The 20,441-nt window shown below is 44.4% G+C and overlaps 1 long non-coding RNA gene across 2 annotated transcripts in view; it reads left to right on the forward strand.

Moving 5' to 3' along the window:
• Window positions 1-20,441, forward strand: part of LOC125924791 (uncharacterized) — a 145,140-nt gene that overhangs the window by 52,347 nt on the left and 72,352 nt on the right. For both annotated transcript variants that reach the window (XR_007458576.1, XR_007458575.1), the window contains exon 2: window positions 19,705-19,777. This is a non-coding gene — a long non-coding RNA (uncharacterized LOC125924791). The remainder of the gene's footprint in view (window positions 1-19,704; window positions 19,778-20,441) is intronic.

Here is a 20,441-nt window from a genome sequence, read left to right on the forward strand (position 1 = left end):
TTAAAGTCTGCGGTTGTCAGGGTGCCTGGAGGGCTCAGTCAGTTGTGTGTCTGACTTTTGATTTTGGCTCAGGTCATGATCAGGTCCTGGGATGGAGCCCTGTGTCGGGCTCTGTACTGAGCGTGGAGCCTGCTTAAAATTCTCTCTCTTCCTCTGTTCCTCTAACGTGCTCTTGTGCATGCTCTCTCTCTCTCTCTTTCTCTCAAAATAAATAAATATATAAATGCATACATGCATAAATAAGTTTGCAGTTGTTTCTGAAACCACTGATCACCATACAGAGACTACTACCTTCATCCCCACCATTTTCTAGCCATTCTGAGCATCGTCTCAGTGCAGTAAAGGTGATGGCCAATTTCTAGGGCATATACATGTATACTCCAGGCCTGCTTTGTTTTATTTGGCTAATTAGTTACGGGAGCAGGAAATCCAAGTTTGAAAGTCGTGTGAGCAGAGCTTACTATGGGTGTGAGAAGCCATTTTAATTACTGGGTATTGACAAATATCTGTTTGGTGCCTGGCTGGCTCAGTTGGTGGAGTGTGCAACTCTTAATCTCGAGGTTGAGGGTTTGAGCCCCACACTGAGTGTAGAGATTACTTAAAACAATCTTAAAAAAAAAAAAAAAGACAAATATTTGCATGCTGGTTTTTACCCTTGATAGTGAGAACTTGGTCTTCGTGGATTCTGAAATAATGGCTGTTTCCTGAGAATCCTGGGGGGAGGCGGGGAAGGAAAGCAAAGTTAACTTGCACTTAACCTACCCAAAGAGAAGTACCATTGTTTCCTTACCCTATAGCATTGCACGTTCTCCCACAAGGTTGTTTTTATTTCCCAAATGATATTTCCGTCTGATAGTGTCTATAAACTCTGACCTTTGTGCTCTTTGACCAGTCTGTCTTTCTTGTGCCTTTAAGCAAACTCTGAAGGACAGACATGGTTTCTCTGGCAATGACCCACTTTCAGTGGCCATAGAAAGGCTGAATGGCCACTTTCTTGGGACAGAGGAATAATAATAAATGGTAATAGTAGTAAGTATGCCAAGGGTCTGCTATGGGGTAGGCACTGTGGAAATACTCTACATGCATTGTCTCATTGAATAATTACAGTGTCTATAGGCATGTGTTATGATTACAGGTACCAGGGAAGGAAGCCTACCCACAAAGCATAAATAACTTACCTGACGTATACAGCTAACTAATAGCAATACTAAGACGCAGAACTAGGCTCATTAGGCACTAGAGCCTGTATCAGGCAGAAAGTGAAGGCAAATGACCATTTGGTCTTTAAGGTTCTGTAATTCCGACATGCTCTTCTCTACTCTGCTTTGAACAAAGCATATCAGAAGTGTTACCCTTGAGTTCCTCTGGCCCCCGTGCTTTAAATGGGAAAAGAAAAAAATCTGAAGCAGGTTTTAAGGAGAACCACCAGGGGAGAAGATGCTCAAACCGTATCATGTGAGGAAGAGTTTACAGAACCAGAAATATTTATAGCCAGATTTGAGGAGACTAGCGCTGGGGAGTTGGGGCAGCGTGGGGAGGAGAGTATGCTAGTTGCCTTCAAATAATTGACGGACTGTCAGATGCAACAAAGAATAGGCTGCTGTTGTGTGACTCCAAGTTGGAACCTCAGGACCAATGAGGAGAAGTTGGAGGGAAACAGGTGTTGATCCTATATAAAGACAAGTTTGTTATTCCTCAGACTAGAAAGCAGCGGAAAGGACGTTTGAATGCCAGTTCCATCGCTGTGGTAGGCATCTGTTGTTTTGCTTTCCAGAGTCCCTTCCTCTTTATTCTAAAAGCAATAGCCTGATTTCTTTTGGAGAAATGACATTTCCCCATTGACAGCAGTCTTGGTGGGACAGTCAGTCAAGTCGTACCACTCACCCCTGGCCCAGAGTTGAGTATGCGACCCAAGTTGGCGCAGTCAGATTCTTTTTCCCAGGACGCTGTCTTGAGCTGGGCGACATGAGGGTGGAAAACAGCTGGAACTGATTCTTCCCTGACCAGGGCCCTGACCAATGAGCAGATACCAAAATGCGAACTATGTTTTGTATAGTAAGCATCTCCTTCAAGCTATATTTTCCCACCATTTGCTGTCAGTCTTTAAAGAGAATCATCAAGGATTGTGGATTCCTTATGGTGTGGTTTGCAATTCCACGCTCTACTCATCTCTTCCCAATAAATTCTATTTTTATGTAAGTTGATGGGAATTTTTTCAATGTGAGCAAAAGGTTCTGACTGACACCACCATTAACTAGATGTGTGGCTGTGATTGTGGGCAACAGTTTGAGCTCTCTGAGCCCTAGTTCCTTCATTTGAAAATGATCCCAGTAGGTTTTAATGTATAACATGAAATAGTGTCTATAAAGAGAAAGGCATATAGTAAGTGCTCAATAAATGCTGCTTCGCTTCTATTTCTCCTTTAAAACATAAATTTTCTATTTTCAGAAAAACGAAGATGCTTGTAGAGTGGTTAGCCTAGTGCCTAGCACATAGCAGGTGCTCAATAAATGGTACAATAAATGGTAGCTGTGGAAGTGATTTTATTATAATTTTCTGTCACTGGAAAATGATTGACCAGAGATCTACGGAGGTGATTCAACCTCTGAGGTGAGTGGTTGGACATGATAGTATCATTTTATTCCTATACCAAGTGTCTGTGAATCTACACTAGAGAGATTTAGCATGGATGTGCAAGAGATGGGCAACTCCTTTAAAGCAAAATGGCAGAGACCGATGTCTTGGTATGAGAACTGAATATGGTTGGGTGCATCTCCTGGGCTGATGTCCAAGCCAGCGTTGAGGAGGGGTCACTAACCAACCTGCCCTGGGAGAGGGCTCTGCTGGTCACCCAGGTTAGTGTCCCACAGACTAACTCACTCAGTGCTTCTACCAATTTTATCATAATCAGGAACACAGACTCAACTCATGTTGTTTTAGGAATAATGGGGTTTATTGAAAGGGCATATATGCATGGGAGCCTGGGAAGAGCCAAGGAACCCAGCCTCAGGAAAGGCATGAATCAAGACATCTCTGTGACGTGCTCTTTTCAGATTTCCAACTCTCCCCCTCACAGCAAAGTCTCTCTCTGTATGTTGTCTCCTTTATCTTCCTCCTTGCCAGCTGGCTGTTTCTGGTTATTTGTACGCACACAGCCCAAGATGGCCATTCAGTCCCCAAATCTGCATGGTCATCCAGGTCCAGCTACCATACCTAACTTACATCTGGGTGTCTTTCCCTAAAAAGGATTTGACTTGAGTCAGTTGACTTTAGCTGTTGAGTCAGTCAGTGTCACAGGCTACCCATGGGCCATCCCTGAGACCAATGTCCTTGCTGGGTACAACCAGCTGAGTCTGGGGAGGCAGGCTCACCTGGTCTGTTGCCCACGCGGCAGGAGACGTGGACTGGTCAGAAAGTGTTAGCAATATCTGGTAAGAGGCACCTTACCTGTGATGATACCAAAATACAAGATGCATTTTTGTATATTAAATATCCCTTTTAAGGTATATTTTTTTCTACTACTTTCTTCTTGTTTTTAAAGAAAATTTCCAAGGGTTATGTCTCCCACCCAAATTCCTTTTGATGTGGTTTGCCCTTGAAGAAGATCTCCTGTGAGATTATGGAAATCTCCCTTCTATGGTGAATACAGAGTGTCAGCCTGAAGCAACTGGGTCTTCAAATGTGTAAAGTTCTCCAGCTAGCAGGAAAGTGTTTCAGTGGAAGGAAAGGCTTCAGTTTCCAGTCAGAGGAGAGGTGGAAGGTGGCCCTCAGGCCATGGGAGTGGGGAGAAATTGACAGTAATAAGGGAGTTGGGTGTGAGAGCTGGGTAGGAGCAAAGAGAGACCAGGTGAGAGCTGGAGCTTGGAGTGAGAGGCAAGCCAGCCAAGACCACAAGCCAGACAAGAAGTGCTGCTTCCACGGTGGGTTCCAGAATTTATACAGTGAAACCGGGAAAAGACCACAGAGTCAGGTAGAAAGAACGAGAAGGCTGGGCTGGGTGGGGGCTCGGCCCCGGTGAGATTGTGGAGTGCCAGCGAGGCACTAGTCCCGTAACTTCAGGAGCGGAGCTGTGTTTATCTTGTGAGACTCTAATCAGCTTGTATTCGGCAGGAACACTTGTAAGGTCTTAGCTACGATGGTCTTAACGGCCTCCGACTAAAGGGAGGTTCAGAGGTAAGAAGGATACATTTTTAAGACCGGGTGAATGTCTTGTCTTAAACTCTATTTAACACAAAGCAGAGTGCAACATTCTAGAAGGGCCCTTGGACATACGTTCCCTGAGAAGTTTTGAAAGCCAGCCCGGGGATTGCCCTGTAATTTGTTGTAGGCTTGCATGCCATTCAGATGCTTGTGAGATCTGACCACAGGGCTGAACTCACATCTTTCCAAATTGTTTTGGGATGCTCCTTTGACATCATGACTCTAAGAAAACATTACCACAAGTCTCTCTGTAGGAGTGGAAGATTTGATGGACTGTCTGTGGGGGACTCTCCGTGGGCCTCTAGGCACTGGACTAAGTAAGAGGATTTGGGGTACAGAATTTTGGGCCCACACACTTCACATTAATGCTTGCTCCTCCTCTGAGGGAGTGGGGCCGGGGGCGGTTTAAGCCTCTGTTTGTTGATTTCAAATGTCCCAGACCCAAATCTTGAAGGTGAGCACTTTGTGAATGAGGAAACAGCCCCAGAAAAACTCTGCAGAAAGCCTTGCCTTAACTCATTACTCAACTTCGTGAATTTTGAGGACTTAATGAGACATTGTAAGTAAAGAAAGGGATTACTTAAAGGCTAAGGATATCTGGGACCAACTTAAATTGGGCAACGAGAAACCTAAGTTGCCCTTTGAGGATATTATTCATCCTATAAAAACAAAGTGTGTTTTTTCATAGTAAACATGTCAGAACGGCAGTTGTATAGACAAGTGTAGACTGGTTGCTGTCCAATCTGCCAATTTTCAGAGAAAAGACCGGGATCTGATAAGTGACAGAACGCCATGAGAACATTTGCCACAGGATCTTTTCTGGTTCATCCTTTCAGCACCAAACGTTTAAGTGTATCAATAAAAGTTCATTACAATGGCTGTTCTCACAATGTATTTACAATATTCATCTGAAAGTCTGTCTGATGGCCACCCTGAAGGCATTGGAATCCCATGACCAGTGCACATAAATGAGTGGTCCTGGTGCTTAAGGACAGGGCAAGACCAGATCCCCGAACTAGAAGTAAATATATTTTTGTTGTATTTACGAGCAGATACCATCTCTTCTACACCCACCAGTTAATGCATCTATGAAAAGGAGAGAAGTATCCTATTCAGCATGCCCCACATTTCAAATTGCACACCACCTCATGATTTTTGTCCTGTCATCATACCATCTATAATATTATTTTTGGACTTTTTTCTTTAAGTCAACTCACTTTCCAAAACATCTAAATGAATGTATTTTGAATCAAGTTGTTCATCTCTTTTAATTTTTTTTTTTTTAACGTTTATTTATTTTTGGGACAGAGAGAGACAGAGCATGAACGGGGGAGGGGCAGAGAGAGAGGGAGACACAGAATCGGAAGCAGGCTCCAGGCTCTGAGCCATCAGCCCAGAGCCTGATGCGGGGCTTGAACTCACGAACCGAGAGATCCGATGCGGGGCTCGAACTCACAAACCGCGAGATCGTGACCTGAGCCGAAGTCGGACGCTCAACCGACTGAGCCACCCAGGCGTCCCTGTTCATCTCTTTTAAATCAGTTTTACCTGTCATAGCTTTTGTGGGATAATTATTTTTTTCTCGTATCAATTGAAACAAATACATAGCTATTACCAAAAAAAAAAAAAAATACTGGCCCATTTTATTTTATTAAAAAAATTCTGTTTAACGTTTATTTTTGAGAGAGTCTGAGAAGGGGAGGGGCAGAGAGAGGGGGGAAGAGAGCATCCAAAGTGCACTGACAGCATGGAGCCCGATGTGGAGTTCAAACTCACAAACCGGGAGATCATGACCTGAGCCGAAGTCAGCTACCCAACTGACTGAGCCACCCAGGCGCCCCTCATTTTAAAAGACAATAGCTAAAAACATCTTGTGTAACCATGAATGGCACGCAGACCACATTTTGGAAAATACTGCCCAGCTATAAGAAGGATGCTGGGTGTGGGAGGCACTTAATGCAGTCTGCCTACTTCTTCCCTGGAAGAGACCTGTTGGTTCCAATAATCTCATTAACTGCCTGATCAATCCTGGGTTAGTTATTCACCCCCTACAACTTCATTTCCTCCTCTAAGGAAGTTGGACTAAATAAGTTGTGAGTTCCTTTCTGTCTTTAGAGACCTGTGATTTTCCATGTTCTGTTGCCGGGCCCAGCACCCTGGTAGGGGATGCTGTCAGGAGCAATGGGGCTATGAACACAAGTTGTTTCCTAGCAGCACTCCATACATATGCTTGCTTAATCTTTCTGGGAATTTTGGAGAAGTTTGCTTTGCTTTTCATCAGCAACGGTTAGGGAATATTCCTCCCAGCCACGGGAGGGGAGCAAAAGCCCCCTTTCTCTAGTCTGGATGAGTTGCACTTGCCGGGCGGTGGGGAGGCAAATGGGAAAAGAACTTGGAAGGTGACTTCGAAAGGTTGCTGATTTTGCCCTACTATGACCCTTTGACATTTCTAACCCCCCAACTACTCTGGAATGATCTTGGGGAAAAGGAGAACCTAATTTGATTACTCCACACCTAAGAGTGCAGTGATGATAAATAGGGAGAACGATGATGCATAATTAATGTGTTATTAGAATAATAAAGTAACAGCAAGTCAGCTAACCTCACTGAGCTTTTGTTTCCTCAGTTGAAAAAGACGAAATTTGAAACTGATGACGTGTGAAATTTCTGCTGGTTCTATAGTTTCTTGAATGTATGACTTCTGCTTTTATTTTTATGTTTTTAAGTTTATTTATTTTGAGATAGAGAGCTCAAGCAGGGGAGGAGCAGGAGGAGAGAGAGGATCCCAAGCAGGCTCTGTGCTGCCAGCACAGAGGCTGACGTGGGGCTCAAACCGAGGAACCGTGAGATTGTGACCTGCATCTAACTCAAGAGTCAGACGTTCAACCGACTGAGCAGTCCCGGTGCCCTGCAGCTCTTATTTTTTTAAGGAAAAAAGTACTAGATTTTAAATTTGATGGAATCTCTTTAAAAATCTGTTATCAGAAGACAAGAATGAAGTTCCCTTTTAGGATAACCATCTATCAAACTTAACGTGTAATTTACATAAATTTTCAGAACTATGATGTGGTCTGTAGTACAACTGAATCTAAATGTCACATGTCCATGTTCTTCATTATTCCATTCGTTTATTCGGTCCTTCTTTCTTCAAACATACACTGCACTTCTGTTATGTACCATGTATCATAACATGGTGATTAGGTGTAATTCTGGAGGCAGAATAACTTGGATTGACTTTCATTTCCACTACACATTAACCCTCTGACATTGGGTAAGTGACTTAATCTCCTTAAGCCTGGTTCCCTTATGTGTAAACTGGGGAGGACAAAATATTGATCATAATTATAGGATCATTGAAGAGTAAAAGAGATAGCAGGTGGAAAGTCAAGTGTCGGGTATATAGTAAGCACTCAATAAATGGCAGCTGTTATCATCCTCCACATCACCATTGTTACGGGCTGAATTGTGTCCTCCCTCCCCCTGACTCCCCACCCTACAATTCATTGTTGAAGTCTCAAACCCCAGTACCTCAGAATATGACTGTATTTGGACACAGGACCTTTAAAGAGGTAATTACAGGGGTACCTGGGTGGCTCACTCAGTTAAGTGTCTGACTTCGGCTCAGGTCATGATCTCACAGTCCGTGAGTTCGAGCCCCACGTCAGGCTCTGTACTGACAGCTCGGAGCCTGGAGCCTGCTTCAGATTCTGTCTCCTTCTCTGTCTGCCCTTCCCCCCTCACACTCTCTCTCTCAAAAATAAATAAACATTAAAAAAGAAAAAGAGGTAATGACAGTAAAATGATCTCATATGGGTGGGTCCTAATCCAATATGACTAATGTCCCTATAAGAAGAGGAGATTAGGACACAGACACACACAGGGTAAAACCCTGTGAAGACACAGAGAGAAGATAGTTATCTGGAAGGCAAGAAGAGAGAGCATGAAATTAACCCTGCCTATACCTTGAGCGTGGACTTCTAGTCTCCACAACTGCGAGAAAATAAATTTCTGTTGTTTAAGCCACCCTCTCTGTGGTATTTGTTACGTCAGTCCTGGCAGTTAATATGATCATCACCATCACCGCCATCCCCATGTGCTGGGATTCAAAGATGACTGTGCCATTAACTCTTTTTCGGTGAATTCACAGTCTGAGGGAGACAAGCACATAAGCAAATATACTTCATAATGCAGCCCGATAAGGAGAAGAGTGGAGGTCTGTACCCATTACAGCGTGGGATGCTTCGTAGTTGGGAGGAGGGAGAAATTACTTAAGGAGAAGCGAGGGAGAAAAAGGAAAGATGTTTTAACGGGCTCTCGGCTTGAAAAGATGGAGGGAGGTCACTTGGTAAATGAAGGGGGGGGACAGTACATACGGTGGAATTCTTATGGAACAAGGACATTCTTCAGGATTTGTTATTTAGGAATAATTTGTTCTCCAACATGGGACCTCACCTGTTTGTGGTAGAGAGGAAGTGAGTCCTTAACCATAGCAACATGAAGCGTTATCCATCAACTGGCTAAGCTGGCTCCTGAACATTCATTTCTGTGGTCCAGAGAAGTTGAGGATAGCACAGAAAGATACTCCATTTTGGTCCACCAGAAGCATTCAGCAGGCTGAGTGTTTTTTGTTTTGAAGCCCAGGTAACAGGACACCTCAGCTTTAGCTCAGAGTGGATAAGAGGACAATGAGAAGGGGGCAGAAATAGCCTGGTTCGGGAGGTGGTGGTTAACATGTAATCCATTGGTTCTGGTGTATACATACGTGAAGATTTAGAATACATAAAAATATGATTATAACTGGCTTCTCATAAAGCCCTCATCATGCGTTCAAATAAGTTACCCTTTAAATGAATCAGAATAAGTGCGGTGGGGGAGGTAATATTATTCTCTGCCTGCTTCATGGATTGTTGAGGATTAATGAGCTAACGTCTGTAAAGCTCTCTGGCGATGCAGAAGAAAAGAACTAGAGAAGTAGGAGGTGTTATTATGCCCTCCCCCTCCCCCCTGCAAAGCGAAAGGACCAAGTGCAAAACAGTCTGTCTTGTCTTCTGTCTTTTTTAAAATAACAAAAAGTGATTAAGGAACATTTTGTTAAAAGACACACGCACGAAATTTCTCATGTTATTGCGCCATAGTTCCTCCATCTTTATTCTGATTACACCCATTGGTTGTAACCATTCACGGCTTTTAAATACTTACATGTTTTGCATTAGCTTTCTTATATTTACTTAACATCATAATTTACTCATGTTGCTACATAACCTTTAAAGTATTATGTGGATGTGTAACTTGTATACAATAAAATCCACCCATTTTAGTGTGTCATTATAGGACTCTTAGTCAATTTATAAATTTATAAAGTAAGCAAATTTATATAACTGTGCAATCATTGCTAAAATCCAGTTTTAGAGCAATTCCATTTTCCCCAATTTCCCTTGTGCCCGTTTGTAGTTCCTGGCTTCATCCCCTGTCCTAGGAAACCACTGATCTGCTTTCTGTGTAAGAGATTTGTATTTCCTAGAAATTTTATCTAAACTTGTGTCTGGCGTATGCTGCTTAGTAAAATGTTTTTGAGGTCCATCCACATTGTAGTATATGTCAGTAGTCTGCTCCTGAATAATATCTGTTGTGTGGAGATATCACGTTTTGTTTGGCTACTCACCAGTTGATGGACACCTGGATTGTTCCCAATTTTTGGCTGTTTACTGTGCTGTAAACCTATGTTTTTACATGGACATAGATAAGTTGGAGTGGAATTGCTGAGTCGTATGGTAACTCTGTTTAGCTTTGTAAAGAAACAACCAAGGTGTTCCAAAGTGGCCGCACCATTTTACGTTCCCACCAGTGAGGTACGAAGGTTCCAATTTCTCCTCATCTTCGCCAACACGTGTTATTGTCTCTCTTTTTGTTTATAGCCTTTAAAGTGGATGGAAGGTGGTATTTCATTGGTTTCAGTTTGCATTTCCCTAATAACTAATGATGTGGAACATTTCTTCTTGTGCATTTACCCTGGAACATTTCTTCTTGTGCATTTACCCTTTATATATCTTCTTTGGTGAAGTGACTTCAAATACTCTGCCCATTTTTAAATTAGGTTGTCTTTCTTCTTGTTTCTGGTTATAAGGGGTTTTAAATATATTCTGGACTTACATCCTTTGTTAGATACACTATCTGCAAGTATTTTCTCCCTTTTGGCTTTTCATTTCCTTAGTGCTATTTTTTTTGAAGAGAAAACCTCTTTCATTCTGATGGAGTCCAATGTATCAGTTGTTTGTTTGTTTTTTTTCTTTTACAGATTATGCTTTTGGTATCATACCTCAGAAATGTTTGTCTAATCCCAAGTCACAGAAATTTTCTCCTCTGTTGTATTCTAAAGTTTTATAATTTTAGTTCTTATGTTTAGGCCTGTGATCACTTTTAACTTAATTTTTGTGTCTGGTGTAATGTGAGATCTAAGTGTTTTGGGTTTTGCATGTGGCTCTCCAACGGTCCCACTACCATTTGTTGGCAAGACTATCCTTTCTTCACTGAATTGCCTCTGTACCTTTGTCAAAAATCACTTGACCATAGAGGCACCTGGGTGGCTCAGTCGGTTGAGCATCCAAATTTGGCTCAGGTCATGATCTCACAGTCTGTGAGTTTGAACCCCGCATCGGGCTCACTGCTCTCAGTGCAGAGCCTGCTTCAGATCTGGTCTCCCTCTCCTTCTGCCCCTCCCCCACTCATGTGTGTGCATGCTCGCTCTCTCTCTCTCTCTCAAAAATAAACAAATGTTAAAAAAAACATTGGTTGACCCTAAGTATAACTAAATATAAGAGTGTGTTTTTGGACGCTCAATTTTGATTCATTCAGGTCTATCCTTATGCCAATAGCATACTGTCTTGATTTCTGTAGCCTTACAGTGAATCTTGAAATAAGGTTCAGTTTTGTTCTTCTTTTTGAAAAATCTTTCCCCTATTCTTTATAACACTGTTTAACACTGTTTATTCTTTGTAACGCTTTTTAACACTGTTTAATGGCTGCAGAATAGTCCATAAAATGGATGTGTTATAATGAGTATACCTCATCATTTAGCTGTTCCAGTTTTTTTTTTTTTTCCTGTTGTATTTTTTCTCTTGGTGGTATAGTTTCTTAAGGTGAGTTCTGGGAGGGGGGTTGCTGGATCAAAGGCTATGAATGTATGTACCCACATGTTTGGTATAAAAGGGACAGCCTTGGGGCGCCCGGGTGGCTCAGTCGGTTAAGTGTCAGACTATTGATTTTGGCTCAAGTTATGATCTTGCAGTTCATGAGTTCAAGCCCCACATTGGGCTCTGCACTGACAGTGTGGAGCCTACTTGGGATTCTCTCTCTCTCCCTCACTCTCTTCCCCTCCCCCACTTATGCGCTCTCTCTCTCTCTCTCTCTCTCTCTAAATAAAGAGATAAGCATAAAAAAAATTAAGGACAGGGGCGCCTGGGTGGCTCAGTCGGTTAAGCATCCGACTTCGGCTCAGGTCATGATCTCACGGTCCGTGAGTTTGAGCCCCGCGTCGGGCTCCGTGCTGACAGCTCAGAGCCTGGAGCCTGTTTCAGATTCTGTGTCTCCCTCTCTCTCTGCTCCTTCCCTGTTCATGCTCTGTCTCTCTCTGTCTCAAAAATAAATAAACGTTAAAAAAAATTAAAAAAAAAAATTAAGGACAGTCTTGACAGGTAGGGTAGTGCTTTTCACCCTGAAGGGCTAACATTTATTGAGCACTTGTGAGGTACAGGCATTGCACTAAATGTTTTATACCTATTATTTCACCGAAGCTTCACAACTACTTGTCAAGTAGATGTGATTATCCCCACTTAACAGGAGGGTGAGATAAGTATTTTGACCCAGTTTGACCAGCAGACAGATGGTCGAGCCAGGATGGCAGCTGAGAACATCTCCCTGACCAAAGTACTGAAATACCTCTGTTCATTCTCGGCAGCAGTTACTGGAAGGATCGTTTGGGATGGGGGAATTTGCTCAAGTTTCCCAGTCTTCACCAGATACGCTCATCTTCTCTGCTTGTCTTTATCAACACTTTCATTACATGTCACAAGGGCTGCCTTGTGGACTGAGGTGGCCCGTCTTACAGGCAGGAAAACCCAAAAATTTAAAGGTTGATCCCTGGAGGAGGCCAGGAAATGATTCTGACTCTAATTAATGTCTCCTAGGCTTCTTTGGTTTCTCCTGAGTACTACTGAAGGAAGGGGAAGCTTTCTAATTTTGTTCTATGTTATACTTTGAACGTGAAGGTTCATTGAAAGTCTTGCCAAAAGGCTCGGCCCTGGGCATTTGCACTCTCCATAGACATTCTTACTTTACAATGTTTTCCACCCTCCCTTCCCACCCAAGAGCCCCGGAGCCTTTTAAACTGAGGACACAGCATCTCCCACTCTCAGTGGCCTGGAACGCGGATTGAGGCACACAACGGCAGAGCTGTCCTGCAGAACAAAGCCAGCGTCCAGGCTGGGGAGGAGACTCCAGCCCCGCTGCTCTTCTGGCTCAAAGGAGCGGCAGTGAACAAAGCAGGGGGGCCCTGCCTGGGAGCCTGCAGCTCAGAGTAATGGACACTCGGTTCTGCCGAGCACAGGTGGCACACGCCAGGGGAGGTCGGGTGTCCGCTTTGTGCAGGCGGGAACTGGGGCTGCCTGGCCCCGTCTTGGCCCAATCTCAGTCAAAAGCTGGCATTGATGAGGGTGGCGGGTCCTGTTTCATTCCAAGGCTGTGCCCTGAAACAGCACGAGGCTGAAAGTCACTCTCCCTTCCCTGGGGAGATGCTGAGAACGCACGAAGCTGGAGCCTCACGCCCCCCTTTCCAACCACCTGCAGGTGGAACCAACCCCATGCTCCAGGCTATTGTTCAAATGTGTCCTCTGCCCAAAATGACCTTCCTGCCTGCCCATCTGCCATTCCTCCAAGTGCTGCTCCAATCGTGTAGAATCACTGATTCTACACGAATGCCGACTGCACGTCAGGCACACGTCCCAGTCTGGGAAATTGTCCTAGGTCTCCCTGGTATGATTCCTCTCTCCTTCCCCAGTACTCTCTGAGCACTTTGTCTCGACCTCTACTGTAGTCTTTACACGGCTGGGCTGTCATTCTGTTCTACCCTCTGAGCCTGACCTCTGGAGCTTCTTCGTTACTCTGTTCTGAGCTTTTCTGTCTTCCAGTCTCTGGCTCAGCAAGCTGATTCTGATCTCCTGGTTCTGATTTAACCACAAGATTCTTTTGTTGTTGTTTTTCTCATGATGTCCCCTATAACCAGTGCTTCCTGGCATCCACTTTGGGAAACACTGCTGTACTTGTAACCCAGCCTGGAGATCTGACTCAGATTTTGATTGCTCCCTTGACTCATGGCTTGATTTTAGCCTTATTACCCCCAGGCAAACCTAAGCAATGACCATCCAGCCGTAAAACCTTTGCAGCAAGAACTCCCTTCCTTCCTTAAATATACATTTTAGTTGTAAGTGGCTCTTGCTATAGATAAAATTACCTTATAGTGGAGGAGGTGTACTTGTGATGGTTGGGGCTGGGAAGGGGATGGGGAATAGATTGTTCTGACTTTCTTGAAAATGTTCTTCTTTCAGAGGGTATGGAGAGTGAGGACTGGGGTTCAGTTCAGCCCCTGGAGGGAAAACATTGGGGCTGCAATGGCATCACTTAACTGGCTCTTTGTCCAGTGTTACTTGAGGATGATGAGAAATCCTGGTCCCCTAATACTGCCCGGTAACTAGTTTTATTATCACTGCAATGGTAGATGTTCTTTTCCAGTGTAAAAATGCTACTGTAATCGATCCATCAGTCTGCCTGTAGCTTCTGGGAGTCACATATGTGTGCTCAGCACTGTATGAAATGTGCAATACAAAGAAATAACAGAGATGGCCCTGCCCAGAATAGACTATTCTGGGACCTTGTGCCCAACTTGCAATGCCCCCCCTTAAATTCCCACTCTATACTCACTCACAGGAAGCTGGCTCCCTACAGTCATGCTCATTGAACTTGATCTTATATCCTGGGCCCAGCTGATTGGACCACAGTTGTCCATTTGACCCACACAGACCCAGTCAGAGCCTATTCACAGTAAATGTCAGGGTGGGGCTGGGGGAAGGAAAAGAGAGAGAGAAAGACCGTGGAAGGTACTGGAAGAGGAAATGAAAGCTTCTGCCTTTAGCCCTAAAGATCAGAGCCACCATGAGGCCAAGAATGGCATGAAGAGAGTAACCTGTGCCACCGGGATGCCCATGCCCTTGCAGTAATGCCCACTTTCAGAGGCAGAAGCTCTTGTCCACAGTGGCGGCTCCAGAATTCCTGTGGGAGGTGACAGCTGGAATATGGGAAGAAGGCAAGTGCTAAGTGATTTTTTTTTTTTTTTGGATGCTGTATTTGCATAGTATATCCATTGTTTTCAGTTGGATTGTTTGTTTTGGGAGAGCTTGAGCAAGAGGAGACTAATTCTCCCAGCTACGTCCTGGCACTGTTACTGGTTGTATCAATGAGCGATTGCCACATACTGTTGTGTAACAAACCACCCCAAAACTCACGGCTTACAACAGCAACCGTTTATTCTCACGCTCACAGCTCTGCGTGTCTACTGTGGGTCAGCAGTGACTGCACTGAGCCCCAGCTCCAGCTGGACTGGGCTTCTCTTACGGATTGAGGTCGGTCTGTGTTCACTCTGGGGCCCAGGCCAAAAGGGCAGCAGCTAGAAGGGCGAGCTCTTTCCATGACCATGGCAGAGGAGCAGGAGGGCAGTGCCAATGCTGTGGGCTTGCGTTACAGCTATTAGCAACCCACTGACCAAAGCAAGTCACACAACTGACCCCAAAGTCAAGGGATAAGGAAATATACTCTTACCATGGAGGTAGACGGGAAGGCGTGAATATTCTTGAACGATCAGCCATCTATTGCCCTTGTGCTCAGGAACACTTCTCCATCCCCCATACCTGCCCGAAAGCAGCATGAGAGGTAGAAGATAACTTCTCTCTTCTAGACGGCCACATGTTAGCGCTCAGGGGGTGTGTGCTGATTCTTGCTGGGCGCCTTACTCTGCCCACCCGGAGAGCCTCCCCAAGACCGTGATTGGAATAGACCACTCCCAGAGATCTGACGCCACTGTCCCCACAAAGCAATGATTACAGTTGGTCATTTTGTTTGCCGTCTACACCCTCTCCTCCCGATGATAAACTTTACAAAGGCAAGAGCCTGTGTCTGTTTTACTCACCACTAGTGGCCCCAGCGTCACTTACAAAATAGGCACTCAAAAATAGTTGTTAAAGAAATGAGTGAATAGGCCCCACAGCAATAGATATCGTTGTATTGCAATCCTCAGGTTGTCAGTGTTTCCCCAAATACTGACCACATGCCTCATTTTTAACTTCTCCAAAAACCTCCTCCCTCCCCCGCTCTTTTGCCAAGTGAGTGAGGGTGGCTGGATCACAAGGCTGAGTGGCGACGCAGCCTCTCCATCACTGCCTCCCATCACTCCCAGCTCCTGGAGTGACCTCTGTTAGCAGGTTATCTGCCTGGACAAGTCACCTCTGCCCCGATCGGGGTGCCCTCTGTGGGTCTCCTGGCCTGATGACAATCAAGGTGTCCTGATAGGCTGCGCATTGCCTTCGTTCCTCAGAGCTATCAGGGAGGGTGTAAATGTGTTGGGATCCATTGATTTTCTTCCCCCTCTCCGCCTCCTCTTTACTCAAGTGCAATGAAATAATCTCATGGTGGAAGATCTGGGGAGAGATTTCCTACCTGGTGACCCCTGAAATCAAGACTTAAGCTCAAGGCACTGTTCTCTCTAAATTCAGGCCTTGCCTAATAGGACAGTAGCAAATGAGCAATCAGAGTAATGCTGAGCCTTTCCAAGGGCTTTAGAGACACAGATATGGGTTCAAATCTGCTCTCTACCATTTTACTGAGCGTAGGACTGAGGACAGGTTTTGAAGCCTGTCAGTTCCCTCATTTGCGAGTGTTAAATGGCGCTGCCCCACGGTGCCCTTGTGAAGATTCAATGAGAGTCTAGTTCAAGGGCCCGCACGGTGCCTGCCAAACAGAGTGCTCCAAACAAGGTACCCTTTCTCATCCCCAACCCAAACGCTTATTCATTTATCCATTTTCTTCCTCTGATTTTTGCAGTAAAGGCAGGTTAGAATGAACAATCACATCAACCTTGAAGAAACCAGGTTAAGCAGTAAAGTCTGAATTTGGGAGGAAAGAACAATCCCAGACGTTTTTCCCCTAACCTGCTCAAACTGTGTGTCTGATAAAACCTATCATATACAAACTTAATTATTTAGAATATTTTCTCATCCTTTGGAAGGCTTTTGTGTATAGTCAAGATTTGAAATGGGAAGCATTTAAGTTGCTACAGGATGGTGGGTATATCAGGGACGTATTGATGGAGAAGATTCTGGGTTATGTGAAGCAGGGATGGCGGGGTAAATTTCGAAGTCCCAGCGTATCACCAAGGACCGCAGGCCACCACATTGTACTTCATAACGGAGTGTGGGGGCGGGGGGCCGTGTTTCTCACACTAATGCATTCTGGAATTTTCGATACAGTTTAGCTTGCCAGAGGCACCTGGGTGGCTCAGTCAGTTAAGCAGCCGACTTCGGCTCAGGTTATGATCTCACGGTTTGGGGGTTCGAGCCCTGTGTCGGGCTCTGTGCTGATGGCTCAGAGCCTGGATCCTGCTTTGGATTCTGTGCCTCCCTCTTTCTCTGCTCTTCTCCTCACTTACACTATGTCTCTTTCTCAAAAATAAACATTAAAAAAAAAAAAAGTTTAGCTTGCCAGCTTACAGTCAGGTGAGAGAATTCTTTAAGCATCCCACAGTAGCTCCCCCTCCTGTTCCTCCCTGCCACCGGCCCCACCCTCCCAAGTAACTCTCACATCCTGACCCCTTTTCACTCCAAAATGCAGATCTGTGTCACTGCCTTGCTAACCCCCTCTCCAGATCCCCTTGACCCTGCTTCCCGCACATCTGGGTTCTCCAGGGCAGTTGAAAAGAAAGTAAAACAAAGTAAAATAGAATAGAGTAAAATTAAATAAAATAATATTGGAGAGCCGTGTAGAGCTGCCAACTTCTTCCTTTGTCAGGTACGTCATTTGAAAGAATGACCACTTAATGACCGTTACCTTTTCATGAAAGAAAGGTCATTACAACCAAATGGTAAAAAATACATATAATTTAAGGGAAAAAAAGTTCCTTAAATTACACAGGTGTCCATACTTTTCTCATTTCAGCAGAGCCCGTGAAAACTCCATCATGAAAGACTGTTGAGGAACCAGGGCCAGTGGATGCATAAATAGCCTCCCTAGGATGTCGGCCCTGGGCCCTGGCCTTCTGGAATCACCCTTGCAGACCCCCTGCCAGCTCCTCCCACAGACCCTGCTGTGCCTGGTGCACCTCCCTGCTCTCCCTCCTGCATTTTGCCTAGAATGTTCATGCTGCCTGTCTCTGCCTGGCTGCACTTACCCTTGGAAGCCCAGCCTAGGAACGATCTCATCCAGGAAGTCCTCATGGTGACGGAAGTTCCCCCTTACCCCAAAGTGTAGGGTCTGTAGTTATCCCAGTCAACTAGCCTTTCGAGGTATTTTTGCCTTCAGGGCTGAATCTACCCTCCCGGCCCTTACCACCCGCATGTGCCCCTTGCAGCCCAGCAAGTCAAGCTCCCGCTTCAAGGTTTTTGAGATGTCTTGGGGGCTGCAGTTTCCACAGTCAGTCTGCACCCAGTTTCCTGCTGCCTCATGGGTCCTCAGAATGGCACTGTCCTCCTCTTTCCTCAAGTGACACCAACATATCAGACTTTTACTGAAGATGTGGGTGGGGAAAGGATTAGATTTCAACCAACATAATGGAGCAGTTTAAAAGCATGTTTTCAATAGAGGCGTCCTAAAATTCTCCCAATCATTCCCTGTCCTCAGAGAGCCCCCTTAGATGTCTGCCCTGTCACGGGGTTTGTCTCATCCCAAACACCTTCCTTCCACTCATCAGCTCTAACTCCCTTCCATCACCAGCCGTAACTCCTGTCCATTCCCCATGCGTAGCGATTTCAGTCTGCATCCCTCCTCTAAGTTCTGGGTCTACGTTTGAATATCCGAAACTCACAAATGAGTAAAAGAGTGCTGTCTCTCACAGATCGGCACCCTTGAGCAGGGTACATCAACAGCAGGAGCTCTGAAATCAGTTTTGCAAATACAAAACTCCTTCAGACACCGGGCTCCATCAGTGGGAAGGGAGCAATCCAGAAAGCAGTGGGGTTTGGTCAGTGGGACTTGGTTGGTTTGTTTGAGTTAGTGATTATTTTCTTAGAGATTTGTCAACACAACTTGTCTGCTAGGCTGGAGCTTCTGGGGACAGGGACTTACTTATCTTTATCTCCCCAGGATGAAGCACTTAATACATGTTTGCTGAACGAATTAAAGAGCTCATGAGTGGAACCAGCTCAGTTAAACCAATAGTGAGCATGCAAGGAATAATTTGTTGAATAAAACGCTAACTTGAAGATTGCATAGCAACATTATTTACAATAGCCAAATTATGGAAGCAGCCCACGTGTCCGTTGATAGATGAATAAAGAAGACACACACACACACACACACACACACACACACACACACACTGGAATATTATCCAGCCGTAAAAAAAGAACGAAATCTTGTCATTATAGTGACATGGATGGAGCTAGAGAGTATAATACTAAGCGACATTAAGTCAGTCGGAGAAAGACAAATGCCATATGATTTCCCTCATGTGTGGAATCTAAGAAACAAAAGAAATGAACATGGGGGAAAAGGAGAGGAAAACCAAGAAACAGACTTAACTATAGAGAACAAACTAATGGTTACCAGAGGAGAGGTGGGGGGGTGGGGAGAGGTGACATAGGTGATGGGGATTAAAGAGTACACTTATGATGAGCACTTAGTATGTAGAGAATTGTTGCATCACTGTATTGTACATCTGAAACTAATATAACACTGTATATTAACAATACTGGAATTAAAATAAAAATTTAAAAATAAGTATTTGTTGAATAATAGAGTGAATCATTGGTTTGATGAATACATTCTAAACTGCTATACCTTATTCCACTTTCTTCTTAGCAGGCTCATATCTGTCTGTTTTGGACTCAGGCCATTAACCAGACCCCAGCTCCTCATGACATTCAGCTTGGCTTGACCTTGGGCTGTATAGAGTTTAGTGATTAGGGATGCAGTTTCTGCATCAAATAGATGATGTTTCAAATATGTGTCACTTAGGAGTCCTGCCTGACCTTGGGCAGGGCACAAGGCTTAAGTCTGGGTTTCTTCCTCTTAAAATTCAGAATAACAATAGTACTGACCTCAAAAGGTTTGGGGAAGGATCCATTGAGATAATCCCTGTAACGTAGCTAGCATAATGCCTTAATGTCTAGCACACAGTAAGCTCTCAGTAAATGGTGGATGTTGTTATTAATTACTGTCATTATCTCCTCTTTGTTATTATTATCTCAGATGTCTGGGCTCAGGACAGTTTTGCGTCCCTGTGGAGACTACCATTTACCCCTCTTTGCAAGGCACAGCTGCAGTAAGTAGAGATGTTCTAATTACTCTAAGTGGGTGGTCTGGAAACCTAGTTTGGGGAGAACGGGGTTTGTTTTAACAACATAATTTTTTTCTCTTTTAACAAAAATTTACAAGAGATGCCAACACACAATGAGATCAAAGTGCAGCTTTTCATGATGTAGTGTTTATGAATGCAGCTTCTGCAGCCACTTGCCTCGTTGGAATCCTAACTCCTTCAGTTACTAGTATGTGAGATTGCTCAAATTAGCCAACGAAGCCTCAACGTCTGCATCTGCAAATGAGTATAATAATGGTACACTTGGCAAGGTAGTTGCATGAGATAATGAATAAACCAAATGGCACCTACTGTGCCCGCCAAAGCTAACGATTACTACATGGGCGTCTGAGAGTGGAGGAGAGGGTAAACCAACTTCCAACCGTGGCTCAGGAATCTCCACCGGAACCACATTTTAAAACTCTCAATCTTATTGGTTGCACTGTTCTAATTTTATATCTGCCTAGATTGGTGCCACCACACCTAGGAACATTCCAGATGGCCTCTACTATGACCAAGCATTTGGTTTTCTTCACAAACCTCAGTATGACAGAAATTTGCTTTGACAAGTATCAGTTCTTTTTTTTTTTTTCTAATTAATTAATTTATTTGGGAAGGACGAGGGCCAGAG

Source organism: Panthera uncia, chromosome F2, assembly GCF_023721935.1.
Source record: "Panthera uncia isolate 11264 chromosome F2, Puncia_PCG_1.0, whole genome shotgun sequence".
NCBI lineage: Eukaryota > Metazoa > Chordata > Mammalia > Carnivora > Felidae > Panthera > Panthera uncia.